The following is a 15,151-nucleotide window of genomic DNA, read 5'->3' on the forward strand; positions in this document are numbered from 1 at the left end:
TTTGGGGCTGACTTTGATGGCCTCTGAAGATGGTTATAATATTATGCTTGTTTGCGCTTGTCTTGGCACCTTTCTAGGTTTTTGAGAATGTTAGCATCTTCTAAGTTATTTTTGTAATCCTCTTTTTTGGACCTTGTACCGGTCTCTTTCAAGGATTACTTTATAACTTTATGCTTTGGGCCGACTTTGTCATGTCGGGTTTTTCCTCATGTTGACCGACTTCGCCATGTTGGGTCAAATTATTTTGTAATCCTCTTTCTTGGACTTTGTTTAAGTCTCTTTCAGGGATTACTCATAATTTGTGGGCCGACTTCGTCATGTTGGGCCCTTCTAAGTTATTTTTGTAATCCTCTTTCTTGGACCTTGTTCAGGTCTCTTTCAGGGATTACTTTTATAACTTTATGTTTTTGGCCGACTTCGTCATGTTGGGCCCTTCTAAGTTATTTTTGTAATCCTCTTTCTTGGACTTTGTTCAGGTCTCTTTCAGGGATTACTTCTATAACTCTATGTTTTGGGCCGACTTTGTCATGTCGGGCCCTTCTAAGTTATTTTTGTAATCCTCTTTCTTGGACCTTGTTCAGGTCTCTTTCAGGGATTACTTCTATAACTTTACGTTTTGGGCCGACTTTGTCATGTCGGGCCCTTCTAAGTTATTTTTGTAATCCTCTTTCTTGGACCTTGTTCAGGTCTCTTTCAGGGATTACTTCTATAAATTTATGTTTTGGGCCGACTTTGTCATGTCGGGCCCTTCTAAGATATTTTTGTAATCCTCTTTGTTGGACCTTCTTCAGGTCTCTTTCAGGGATTACTTCTATAACTTTATGTTTTGGGCCGACTTTGTCATGTCGGGCCCTTCTAAGTTAAAGTAATCCTTTTTTATAGGGTTGGCCAGACCTCTTTCCAGGGTTTATTTATAACTTGGTTTGACTTGGTCCGACTTCTTAACGTCGGCCAGGCATTTAAGTTATTATTTAGCAATCCATCAGGACCTCGTCAGGTCCTTTCTCCGGATCACTTTCGATAACTTCTTGCATTATTCTGTTTTCATCTTTGCCGATTTGTAGAAGGTGGGTTAAATCCTTGTTTAGTCGACCTTTAGATGAATCCGATTTTCATCTCTGTTGGTCTTTATCGTGATTGTGCAGTGAATTTGTTTTTCACTTTTTGCCAATCTGTCGCTTTATAATCGGATGATGAATGTTTTAGATTAATGTATCTTGAAAACTTTGTAGAATGTCTAATATATTTTATTTAAAAGAAAATGAAAATATGTACATATAGAGTTTTTATCTTTTTGAGTCAGACAATTTCTGGATCTCAACTTGGTGCCTCATTAAAAAACCTTCTCAGGAAAAAGAGTGCATCCTATGATGAGATCTTTTACCTTCTCTAGCTATAGTACCTTCTTAGGTTGCAGGCGTGCCATGATCTGGGAAGCTCTCGTCCGTCGAGTTCGGATAGTCTGTAGTAGCCCTTCCCAAGTACTTCTATGACACGGTAGGGTCCTTTCCAGTTTACTGCTAGCTTTCCTTCTCCAGGTCGAGTTGTTCCAATATCGTTTCGGATCAGAATGAGATCATTCTCAGCGAAACCTCTTGGCACTACCTTTTGATTATATCTGGAAGCCATTCAACATTTTAGTGCTTCTTCCCTGATCCGAGCTCTTTCTTGGATTTCAGGAAATAGGTCAAGCTCTTCCCTTTGAAGTTGGGAGTTGGCTTCTTCATTGTAATGAACCACTCTAGGCGACCGTTCCTCGATCTCTACTGGGATCATTGCTTCCGTTCCGTATGCTAGTCGGAAGGGTGATTCCTTTGTGGTGGAATGTGGCATCATTCGATATGCCCATAGGACTTGTGGAAGCTCTTCAGCCCAAGCTCCCTTTGCGTCTTGTAATCTCTGTTTTAACCCAGCCAATATGACTTTGTTGGCAGCTTTGGCCTGTCCGTTGGCTTGAGGATGTTCGACGGATGTGAACTAGTGCTTTATGTTCAAGTCGGCTACTAATTTTCTGAAGCCTGCGTCTGTGAATTGAGTGCCATTGTCTGCGGTGATGGAGTATGGAACCCCGAACCTTGTGACAATGTTCCTATATAGGAATTTTCGGCTTCTTTGAGCAGTGGCATTGGCTAGGGGCTCTGCCTTGATCCACTTTGTGAAATAGTCTACCCCTACTATGAGGAATTTAACTTGTCCGATCCCTGGGGGAAGTGTCCGAGAAGATCGAGTCCCCATTTTGCAAATGGCCAAGGTGAGGTTACGCTGATGAGCTCTTCTGGCGGGGCGATGTGAAAGTTGGCATGTTTCTGGCATGGTGGGCATGTCCTTACAAATTCTGTAGCTTCCTTTTGTAGAGTTGGCCAATAGAATCCCGCCCGGAGTACTTTTTTGGTGAGAGCTTGTGCTCCGAGATGATTACCACAAATGCCACTGTGTACTTCCTCTAAAACTTCCCTTGTGTTGGAGGTCGGCACACACTTTAGTAGTGGTATTCAAATCCCTCTTTTATATAGGGTGTTGTTTATGATAGTGTAGTACTGAGCCTCCCGTTTTAACCTCTTTGCCTCCTTTTCATCTGTGGGGAGTGTTTCTGTTTTAAGGTAGTTAATTATGGGAGTCATCCATCCTTGATCCTGACCTGTTATGGCTAGGACTTTCTCCTCTTCTGAGATTGATGAGTTCTGTAGCATTTCCTGGATGAGGCTTCTATTGTTGCCCCCTGGTTTGGTGCTGGCTAGTTTTGAGAGTGCGTCAGCTCGGGTATTTTGTTCGCGGGGTATGTGGCAGATCTTATATTCCCCGATTTGTCTGAGCTGTTCCTTGGTTTTCTCCAAATAATTTTTCATGGTGGGATCTTTGGCTTGGTAACTTCCTGTTATTTGTGAGGTGACTACTTGTGAATCACTGAAGATGTTGAGTTTTTGAGCTCCAACCTCCTTAGCCAGCTTCAAGCCAGCTAGTAATGCTTCATATTCTGACTGGTTGTTTGAGGCCGTGAACCCAAATTTGAGGGAAATCTCAACTTGGGTTCCTTGGTTGCTTTTGATTATCACACCTGCACTGCTTCCCGTCTTATTCGAGGAACCGTCCACATAGAGATTCCATTCTGTGGGGGTTTCCAGGGTATCTGTGAATTATGCAATGAAGTCGGCTAAGTACTGTGACTTGATGGCTGTCCAAGCTTCATAGTGGAAGTCGAACTCGGATAACTCGACTGCCCATTGTAAATTTCTGCCTGCTAGATCTGTTTTCTACAATATTCTTTTTATGGGCTGGTTGGTCCGAACCTTAATGGTGTGAGCCTGGAAGTACGGGCAAAGTCGTCGAGATGTCAGTATGAGAGTATAGACAAACTTTTCTATTTTTTGGTAGTTCAACTCGGATCCCTGCAGCGCTTTACTAATGAAGTATACATGTTGTTGCCTTTGTCGTCCTCTCGAACCAGTGTTGAGGCTACTGCCCGACTTCCTACCGCAAGGTATAATACGAGTGGCTCTCCCTCTCGTGGTCGAGTTAGGATAGGTGGTCGTCCCAGGAAACTTTTGAAATTCTGGAAGGCTTGCTCGCACTCTATTGTCCATTCGAACTTCTTTCCTTTCCTTAAAGTAGCATAGAAGGGGAGATATCTTATCGCTGATCCTGCTAAGAATCTGGATAAGGCTGCCAATCTTCCATTGAGTTATTGTACCTCTCTGACACAAGTTGGGCTCTTCATGTTGAGTATGGCCTGGCATTTATCTGGATTTGCCTCAATTCCTCTTTGTGTGAGCATAAAACCTAAGAATTTGCCTGCTTCTACTACAAAGGTGCATTTTGCCGGATTGAGTCGCATGTCATGCTTCCTTATAGTGTCGAACACTTGGGCCAGGTCGGACAATAATGTCTCTTCACTTTGTGTCTTTATTAACATATTGTCGACGTATACTTCCATGATTTTTCCGATATGATCTGAAAAGACTTTATTCATTAGCCTTTGATAAGTAGCTCCTGCATTTTTGAGACCAAAAGGCATCACAATGTAGCAGTAATTTGCTTTTGGTGTTAAAAACGAGGTCTTTTCTTGATCTGGTGGATACATGGGGATTTGATTGTATCCGGAATATGCATCCATAAACGAGAGGTATTTATATCCGGATGAGGCATCCACCAGAGGTCGATACTTGGGAGCGGATAAGGATCTTTTGGGCAGGCTTTGTTGAGATCGGTGTAGTTGGTGTACATTCACCACTTTCCATTTGATTTTTTCACCAAGACGACGTTGGCTAGCCATAGTGGGTACTTGACTTCTTTTATGAATCCTACCTCCAGTAGTGCTTGTACCTGTTCTTGCATAGCTTGGGATCGTTCTGGCCCAAGTTTTCTTCGTCTCTGCTGTACCGGCCGAGATCCTGGATAGACCGCCAACTTGTGACACATTAGCTTGGGGTCTATGCCTGGCATGTTTGCAGCTTTCCATGCGAAGAGATCGGCATTATCTCGTAAGAACTGTACTAGTAATTCTTTTGCGTCTCCTTTTAGGATCGTGCCAATATTAGTTGTTTTGTCTGAGGTGTCTCCGATTTGAACTTTCTCTACTTTACCTTTGGACCGGGGACGGAGTTCTTCTCGTCTCTGAACTCTATGAAGCTTAATTGTATGGAACTCTTCTCCTCTGCCTCTGAGGTTTAGACTTTCATTATAATAGCAGCGTGCCATCTTTTGATCTGCTTTTATCGTAGCTATTCCTTCTGTAGTTGGGAATTTCATGCATAGATGTGGAGTTGAGACTATTTGCGCCGAGTTGATTTAGTGTTGTCCGACCTATTAAGGCATTGTAGGCTGAGCTTACGTTGACCACAATGTAGTCTATCTTGAGTGTTCTGGATTGGTTCCCTTTTCCGAAGGTTGTATGTAGTGACACGTATCCCAGTGGTTGTACTGGGGTGTCTCCCAGTCCGAACAGGCTGTTCGGGTATGCTCTAAGCTCCTTTTCTTCTAAGCCGAGCTTGTCGAAGGCAGTTTTGAATAAGATTTCGGCAGAGCTCCCTTGGTCTATTAGTGTGCGGTGGAGATTGGCATTTTCCAGTATGATGGTGATGACCATGGGATCGTCGTGTCCTGGGATGATATCGGATGCGTCTTCTTTGGTGAACGTAATTGCAGGGATATCGAGAGCTTCCTCCTTTCCTTCAACATGATATACTTCTTTAAGATATCTTTTGCGGGATGATTTGGAGATTCCTCCTCCTTCAAATCCTCCGTGTATCATATGAACATGTCTTTCTGGTGTACGAGGTGATCGCTCAGTTCGTCCGACCTCCTCATCCCTTCTCCTTTTTCTTTGCTCATCGTCTTAGGTGGCTAAATACCAATCTAGTTTTCCTTCTCTCACTAACTTTTAAATGACATTTTTTAGATCGAAGCATTCGTTGGTGGAATGTCCACGGACACGATGGTATTCACAATACTCGTTTCGGTTTCCTTCTCCTCTTTTGCCTTTGAGTGGTCGAGCTGGGGGTATTTTTTCTATGTGGCAGACTTCCTTGTGCACATCCACAAGTGACACCCGAAGGGGGGTGTAATTATGATATTTTTTAACTTTTTCCCCTTGTCGATCTTCCTTCTTTTTGGACTCTTTATCTTTGTCTCGGTAGGGGAATCCGGACTTTGAGGTTTCTCCTAACCGAGAGTTTTCTTCCATGTTGATGTATTTCTTCGCTCGCTCTTGTACTTCATCTAGAGATGTGGGGTATTTCTTTGATATAGATTGGCTAAAAGGTCCCTCTCGTAGGCCATTGATGAGGCCTATGATGGCGGCCTCTGTTGGCAAGCTTTGTATATCTAGGCATGTTTTGTTGAATCTTTCCATGTAATTGCGAAGACTTTCCCGATCTCCTTGCTTGATCCCTAGTAGACTGGGGGCGTGCTTAGCCTTGTCTTTTTGGATGGAGAATCTGGCCAGGAATTTTTTGGCTAGGTCGTCAAAGCTTGAGATGGACTTTGGAGGTAGGTTGTCGATCTATCTGATTGCTGTCTTCGTGAGAGTTGTTGGAAAAGCTTTGCAGCGAATAGCATGTGAGGTGTCAATGAGGTACATTCTACTTCTGAAGCTACTGAGGTGATGGTTGGAATATGTAGTACCATCATACAAAGTCATATTCGGGAGTTTGAAGTCTTTAGGAATTTTAGTTTTCATGATTTCCGTAGTGAATGAATCTTGATCTTTGCGTGAATTGTCTTCAGGGGTGTTCCGGGTAGCTTTTGCTTTGATATTGGCTTCGAGTAGTAGGATTTTATCTTCTAATTCCCGACGTCGCCTTACCTCTCTTTGTATATCCTTGCCAACTTCTCGTTGATGTTGGCTTTCTTTTTCAAGTTGCTTTAAACGATCTTGAAGTGCTACTATTACTCCCGGATTTGATGAGTTTTTGTCTCCGTTAGATTCTGGGGTATCTTTCAGCGTAGTGTCTGCATTTTTGTGCAGTGTTCTATCTTTTAGATCTGAATTGTGGCTATTGTCATGGTCGTCCGCCATGGTGGTGGGATGACTTTCAGGTTCCCCGGCAACGGCGCCAATGTTTCGAGTGTTACTTGAAACTGTAGGTCGATCTCGGACGAGATCTTCTGTACTGGTCGGAGATGACATGTCCGGCTGGTGGATGGCGGCCGGAGCTATCGTGTCCGACTTGTTGGACTGGCTGCACTACTGATCCTTGATCACCAGAAGGTGGGGGGTACCTGCAAGAGACTCCGATGCTTAAGTTAGCACGGGTATTAAGCAGGTTTTTAGTAGAATCAGAGTATGAGTTATACCTGGGTGCTCCAGTGTATTTATAATGGTTGTAGAGTGACCTTGTCAGATAAGATAAGTTAGTTATCTTATCTTTATCTTTATTTTTGGGTTGAGGTCAGCTTATCTTTGAGGGAACCGCCCTTATCTCTATAGGTTTGGACTGCCTTTGGATTTGGGTCGTGTTCCTCTATTTGGGCCCTTTACTGGGCTTTTCTATCGATTTGACCGACCTCTTTTGAGAAGATGTCGGATAGCCTGACCTGAAGAGGTCGGTCGCTTTATTACTGAACATCCCGGATCGGATGGCTCGAACCAGCGTGTGAACACTGCACGATCACGATAAAGACCAACAGAGATAAAAACCAAATTCATCAAAACGTCGACCAAACAAGGATTGAACCCAACTTCTATAAATCGGCAAAGATGAAAATAGAATAAGGCAAGAAGTTATCGAAAGTGATCCAGAGAAAGGACCTGACAAGGTTTTGATAAAATGGGTTGCTAAATAATAACTTAAACACTGGCTGACGTTAAGAAGTCGGACCAGTCGCAATAACAAAAGTTATTAGTAAATCCCTAGAAAGAGGTCTGGCCAGCCCTATAAAAGAGGATTACTATAACTTAAAAGGGCCCGACATGACGAAGTCGGCCCAAAGCCCAAAAGTTATAAAAGTAATCCCTGAAAGAGACTTGAACAAAGTCCAAGAAAGAGGATTACAAAAATAACTTAGAAGGGTCTGACATGACGAAGTCGGCCCAAAACCCAGAAGTTATAAAAGTACTCCCTGAAAGAGACTTGAACAAAGTCCAAGAAAGAGGATTACAAAAATAACTTAGAAGGGTCCGACATGATGAAGTCGGCCCAAAACCCAGAAGTTATAAAAGTAATCCCTGAAAGAGACTTGAACAAAGTCCAAGAAAGAGGATTACAAAAATAACTTAGGAGGTCTTGACATGACGAAATCGGCCCAAAACCCAAAAGTTATAAAGTAATCCCTGAAAGAGACTCCAACAATGTCCAAAAAAGAGGATTACAAAAATAACTTAGAAGGGCCCGACATGATGAAGTCGGCCCAAAACATAAAAGTTATAAAAGTAATCCCTAAAAGAGACTTGAACAAAGTCCAAGAAAGAGGATTACAAAAATAAATTAGAAGGGTCCGACATGACGAAGTCGGCCTCCATAAGATACTAAAGTTATAAAAAGTAATACCTAGCAAGAGACCTTATATATGGTCCAAACAAGGCAGGATTACTAGAAATAACTCCCGAAGCCTCAAAGGAATCAAAGCCACAAACAGGAAATACAAAGGCAATCCAGAGAGGTCGAGCAACAAGGCTCCAACACTACCGAAAACCTAAAAAAGGGGTACCAAGATAGATAAGGACCGACATGATATTAAATGCATAATAAGAACAAGCTCAAAGAGGCTACCCAAATCAGCCCCAAGAACTTGGAAGCTATTTTTTGTTTTTCAAAATAAAGTTGCTAAACAAGAAACTAAAAAAAAAAGAGTCAACGGTCAACAACATTACAAAAAGAAAGTTTTAAAAGCCCACAGGCCGGGCTATCTACACAGAACATTTACATAATCAGGGAAGATCTGAAGGCTTCTCGGCGGCACAAGGTGAAGGAGGGCGAGTCTGAAGGGGCACTACATCCACTGTCACGTCATCCCGATTTAATATCTGACAGTCAGGCTCTGGTTCGGGATGACTAACCCAAGCGGGAGGAGTTGAAGAAGTCGGCATACAGTGGCTTTGGCGACCGGCACAGGAAGGGGTTCAACATGATCGTCATCAGGGACAATCTTGCCATCCTTTACAATATTGTCCAGGATGAAGAGAGTAAGGTTGGCCTCAGGTGCAAGAACTTGAACCTGCTCCTTCAGGTTCTCATAATCAGCATTTACGCTACCTACAAGATGCCCCTGGAGCTCGGCATAATCAACCCGGGCAGACTCCAAATCCTCCCTAAGATGCATCACCTCCCTGTAGGCCGTATCATAACTATCCTTGTGCCTCAAAGCCGTGTCTTCAGCCAACTTTATAGAAGCTGCCAAGGCAATAGAACTAGCCTTCTCATCCTCCAACTCTTTCTCCAGCTTGGTCACCTTCACCTCAAGCTCCTCCTTCAAACCTTTCATTCGATCGAACTCTAATTTGGCCTCCTCCATAAAGGCCTTTGTAGCATGAAGAGGAAGATCTTGGGCAGTCCGATATAAGGCCGCCCCCATATGTGCCATCTTGACAATACTCCGAGTTATAAAGTCTAAATAATGAAGGAGTGACACATCATTCAAAGGAAGGGCACCATAGGGACCGATCTGCTGGTCGACAAACCCAACAGCATGGAAGTCAGGGGCATCCAGATTAAAGGGTTCAACAGTTCGAGGTGTTTTAGAAGGTGGAACGACCGGAGGAGAAGATGCAGCAACAGCAGAAGACGGCGGAAGATCCACTACACGAACTCGGGGAGTGGGGATTGTTCTCCTCGGGCCGGGAGAGCTCGGCACGGATGGTTTCGACGTCATCTGTGAAGATCCTTCCCCATCCATTTTGGTCGAGATGTTCTGAGCGGCAGCAGCCTTTCTCGCCTTCTTGAAAGCTTTCATCGATTCATTATTCTTGGCCATCTCTATAAAATAGAAACCAGCAGTTTTACAGACCAGGAAAAAAGAGGAAAGCAAAGTAAAAACAAGAAGCAATATACATCAACTAATACCCAGTGCAGTTCGAACAAGGGAGGGGTCCCCCAAGGATTTTTTAGTATCTAAATAAGGAGGTTCCCCCCAAAGGTCCTCCAAAACAGTTACAAAAGCCTGCTCAATCTCGTCGGACATTTTCCACATATATCGGGACACTACTACATTCTGCTGCCAACACAGAGGAAAAGATGGCTCATCATTCGCTTCCAGAAAAAAGGGGTGAGCTCCCTCAACAGCTCGAATCTTGAAGAAATAATTCTTGAATTCCCTAAGGGACTCGTCGAACATGGTAAAAACCTTATGTCCTTGTGTAGACCTAAAAGAAACCCACGAGGCTTTTTTTTCCGAAGAAATCCCGGGCTTAGTTAAAACAAACAAATAAAGAAAAAGAGTTTGAGAAGGGGTAACATCCAATTCTTGGCAAAGAAGCTGAAAAATCTTAATAAAACCCCAGGAGTTCGGATGAAGCTGGGACAGAGCTACATTACACGACCATAGCAAATCGGTCTCAAAAGAAGTAAAGGGAAAAGTGATGTCCAACTGGCTGAAAAAATAGTCGTAAGCATAAAAGAAAGGGCGCTCCCCTTGGATCGGGACAGGGAAGCAAACCCTCTCCTCAGAGTCAGGTGCCACCAATTCATAATTCCTCTCTTGATCTCTACTCTTGCAGAGACGGTGATGTTTTCTAAGCTCTATGCAAAATTTAGAATTGGCTAAAGAAAAACACAGCAACACCAGGGAGTTCAACCAATCAGACATCCCCTCGGGGACCTTAGAAGATGCCTCAACAATATTTTTGCGAGAAGACATGGTCAACTAGTCCTACAAACAAGAAAAAAAGTTTGGATTACTAAAAAACATCTCGCACAAAATACAAAACAACTCGGCTAGTATGATTCAGACAACACAAACAACAAAAGGAAAACCCCAGGACCCACACAAAAGGTCCAAGGGCATCCTTTGGAGGCAGTCAGGGAACAAGGATTCAGGAAAACCTACAAAACTAACATCCCAACAAAACTCGCATCAAGGACAGAGATAAACCCTTTCAAAAAAAAAAGCAGCATCCCCAGAAAGCTACAAATCAAACAAAACCAAAGTAGCTACCTTCCAAATTCGCAGTCTCAGCTTATCAACAAAGATAGCAAAACATATAAAGAAGAAGTCATCAAAAATTGCCACCCTTTTTCAGAGAAGTAAATTCCCCCAGAAAAAGTAAAACAACACGAAGAAATAGTCATTATCTTTCATGGAATTCATCAGCAAAAGCTATCAGCATGACAAAAAGGAACAATCTTTCGAGAAAACAAGCAGTATGGACCCTAGAATACAAAGGAACCATTCCAAAAGCAAGAGAAATCCCCCAAACAGTAAACAAACAGGCACACAGTGATACAAAAAGATTCAGATTTTCCAAGTCGAGACGTCAAGAGAAAAATCGAAACTCTATCAAAAGCCGAAGGCAAAACGACGAAAGAAGTACAAGGAAAGAAAAACCAACCTGAACAAAGGAAGAAGCTTCGAAAGGAGATTGAAGATGGAGAGATGGAATCGTCCAGAAATTGCCAAATGACACCGCAACGCAAAAAACGCAAATTTCAGGCAAAAATAAAAAGCGAGAGAGTACAGGGGGAAGTTACAAAAACGAAGAAGAGAAACCATTTTTTGTGTGTGAGATTCAAAATAAATGAGCTAAGGGAAACGGAGCACTAAAAAAGTAATTAATAAAGGTATTAAACCCTTGCACGTTCCCAAGAACAGAGCGCTAATATAAAGGCGCCCGCTTTTAGAAGAAAACGTTCCACATTCAAAAAAGGAAGACTCTACAAAGAAGGAAGTCGACAAATGCTCGAGTTCGGCTTCACCCGAGAAGGATCGAAGTCCTAAAATTAAGACTCGACCTCAAAAAGAAAGACCGAGCTCTAGCAGGGGCACTGTTCAAACCCTGGGTCGAGCTATCCGACCCGGGATGTTTAAGCGACAAGGCGACCGACCTCTTCAGGTCCGACTATCCGACTTCTTCTCAAAGAGCTCGGCCAAAATGCCAGGAAAGCCCAGTAAAGGGCCCAAATAGAGGAACACGACCCAAGTCCAAAGGCAGTCCAAGCCTATAGAGATAAAGGCGGTTCCCTTGAAGATAAGCTGACCTCACCCAAAGATAAGATAAGATAAGATAACTAACTTATCTTATCTAAGAAGGTCAGCCCACGCTATTATAAATACACTGGAGCACCCAGGTATAACTCATACTCTGATTCTACTAAAAACCTGCTTAATACCTTGCTAACTTAAGCATCAGAGTCCCTTGCAGGTACCCCCTACCCTCCGGTAGTGAAGGATCAGCAGTGCAGCCAGTCCAACAAGTCAGACACGACAGCTCTGGCCATCACACACCAGCCGGACACGTCAGCACCGACCAGTATAGAAGATCTCGACCGAGATCGACCTCCAGTTTCAGGTAACCCTCGGAACAGGTGCAGTTAGATATCTTTTACTATAGGCTTACAGAAAAAGCTCAAATATCTCTAGATCACTCAGCTGGTGGATCTATACACATGAAAAAGACAATTGAAGAGGCTCAAGAGCTCATTGATACAATTGCTAGAAATCAGCATTTGTACTTAAGCAGTGAGTCCTCTCTGAAAGAAGAGGCTAAAGTAGTATCCACTGAACTTAGTCCTCAAGAACAAGTTGCTGAACTCAATCAGCAATTGCTTAATATAACAAAACAGTTTGCAATATTTAAGGAGATGCTCCAAGACACTAAAAATGCTAACAAGAATATGGAAGCACAATTGAATCAGACAAGACAGCAGTTATCTAAACAGATAACAGAAGAATGCAAAGCTGTTCAGCTAAAGAGTGGGAAGACATTGAATAATTCAGCTCAAGGTAGCAGAAAGCCAAGAAAGGAACAACTGACAGAGGATGACCAAACCACTACCCAAAATCCCTTTGAGTACAGTAAAATCCCAGAGAGGAATAATTCTGGCGTTCAAATGCCAGAACAGGGTGAAAAACTGGCGTTAAACGCCCATTCCATGCCCAATTCTGGCGTTCAAACGCCAGAAAAGGGTAGAAAATTGACATTAAACGCCCATCCAGCTCCCTATCCTGGCATTTAAACGCCAATGAGGGATCAGACACCTGCAAGTGCTGATAATAACTCCCTCAAGAAGGCTTCTCAACCTGCCTCTGTAGGAAATAAACTTGCAGCAACTAAGGTTGAAGAATATAAAGCCAAAATGCCCTATCCTCAGAAACTCCGCCAAGCGGAACAGGATAAATAATTTGCCCGCTTTGTAGACTATCTCAGGACTCTTGAAATAAAGATTCCGTTTGCAGAAGCCCTTGAGCAAATACCCTCTTATTCTAAGTTCATGAAAGAGATCTTAAGTTATAAGAAGGATTGGAGAGAAACTGAAAAAGTTTTCCTCACTGAAGAATACAGTGCAGTCATTCTAAAAAGCTTACCAGAGAAGCTTAAAGATCCCGGAAGCTTTATGATACCATGCACATTAGAGGGTGCTTGTACCAAGACAACTCTATGTGATCATGGGACAAGTATCAACCTTATACCTGCATCCACTATCAGAAAGCTTGGTTTGACTGAAGATGTCAAACCAACCTGAATATGCCTCTAACTTGCAGATGGCTCCATTAAATATCTATCAGGCATAATTGAGGACATGATTGTCAAGGTTGGGCCATTTGCCTTTCCCACTGACTTTATAGTGCTGGAAATGGAGGAGCACAAGAGTGCAACTCTCATTCTCGGAAGACCCTTCCTAGCAACTAGACGAACTCTCATTGATGTCCAAAAAGGGGAAGTGACCCTGAGAGTCAATGAGGATGAGTTCAAGTTAAATGCTGTCAAAGCTATGCAACATCCAGACACATCAAATGACTGTATGAGCGTTGATATTATTGACTCCTTAGTGGAAGAGATCAATATGACTGAGAGTCTCGAATCAGAGCTAGAGGACATCTTTAAAGATGTTCAGAGAGAACCAGAGAGAATAGAAGAACCTCTGAAAATTCCTCAGGAAGAGGATAAGCCTCATAAACCCAAGCTCAAACCACTACCACCATCCCTGAAATATGCATTTCTGGGATAAGGTGGCACTTTTCCGGTGATTATAACCTCTGTTTTAGATCCACAGGAAGAGAAAGCACTAATTCAGGTGCTAAGGACACACAAGACAGCTGTTGGGTGGTCCATAAGTGATCTTAAGGGTATTAGCCCAGCAAGATGCATGCACAAGATCCTATTGTAGGATAATGCTAAACCAGTGATTCAACCACAGAGGCGGCTAAATCCATCCATGAAGGAGGTGGTGCAGAAAGAGGTCACTAAGTTACTGGAGGCTGGGATTATTTATCCTATTTCTGATAGCCCCTGGGTGAGCCTTGTCCAAGTTGTCCCCAAGAAGGGAGGCATGACAGTGGTTCATAATGAAAAGAATGAACTGGTTCCTACAAGAACAGTTACAGGGTGGCGTATGTGTATTGACTACAGAAGGCTCAATACAGCCACTAGAAAGGATCATTTTCCTTTACCATTCATAGACCAGATGCTAGAAAGACTAGCAGGTCATGACTATTATTACTTTTTGGATGGCTATTCAGGTTATAACCAAATTGCAGTAAATCCTCAGGATCAAGAAAAAACATCATTCACATGTTCATCTAGAGTATTTGCCTACAGAAGGATGCCTTTTGGTCTGTGCAATGCACCTGCAACTTTTCAGAGATGCATGCTCTCTATTTTCTCTGATAAGGTGGAAAAATTTCTGGAAGTCTTCATGAATGACTTCTCAGTATTTGGAGACTCATTCAGCTCCTGTCTTGATCATCTGGCACTTGTTCTGAAAAGGTGCCAAGAGACTAACCTGGTTTTAAACTAGGAAAAATGTCACTTTATGGTGACTGAAGGAATTTTCCTTGGGCATAAAATTTTGAGCAAAGGAATAGAGGTGTATCAAGCTAAGGTAGAGGTAATTGAAAAATTACCACCACCTGCCAATGTTAAGGCAATCAGAAGCTTTCTGGGGCATGCAGGATTCTATAGGAGGTTTATAAAGGATTTTTCAAAAATTACAAAACCTCTAAGAAGTCTATTAGCTGCTGACACGCCATTTGTCTTTGACACGAAGTGTCTGCAGGCGTTTGAAACTCTGAAAGCTAAGCTGGTCACAGCACCAGTTATTTCTGCACCAGACTGAACATTACCTTTCGAACTAATGTGTGATGCCAGTGACCATGCTATTGGTGCAGTATTGGGACAAAGGCATAACAAGCTCATGTACGTCATTTACTATGCCAGCCGTGTACTAAATAACGCACAGAAGAATTACACAACCACAGAAAAAGAGCTGCTTGCAGTGGTTTATGCCATTGACAAGTTTAGATCCTATTTAGTAGGATCAAAAGTGATTGTCTACACTGACCATACTGCTCTTAAATATCTACTCACAAAGCAGGATTCAAAACCTAGGCTCATAAGATGGGTGTTACTTCTGCAAGAGTTTGATATCGAAATAAGAGACAGAAAAGGGACAGAGAACCAGGTAGCTGATCACCTGTCCCGAATAGAACCAGTAGCAGGGGCGTCCCTCCCTCCTACTGAGATCTCTGAGACTTTTCCAGATAAGCAACTCTTTGCCATTCA

The sequence above is a fragment of the Arachis ipaensis genome, chromosome B07, assembly GCF_000816755.2.
Source record: "Arachis ipaensis cultivar K30076 chromosome B07, Araip1.1, whole genome shotgun sequence".
Lineage (NCBI taxonomy): Eukaryota > Viridiplantae > Streptophyta > Magnoliopsida > Fabales > Fabaceae > Arachis > Arachis ipaensis.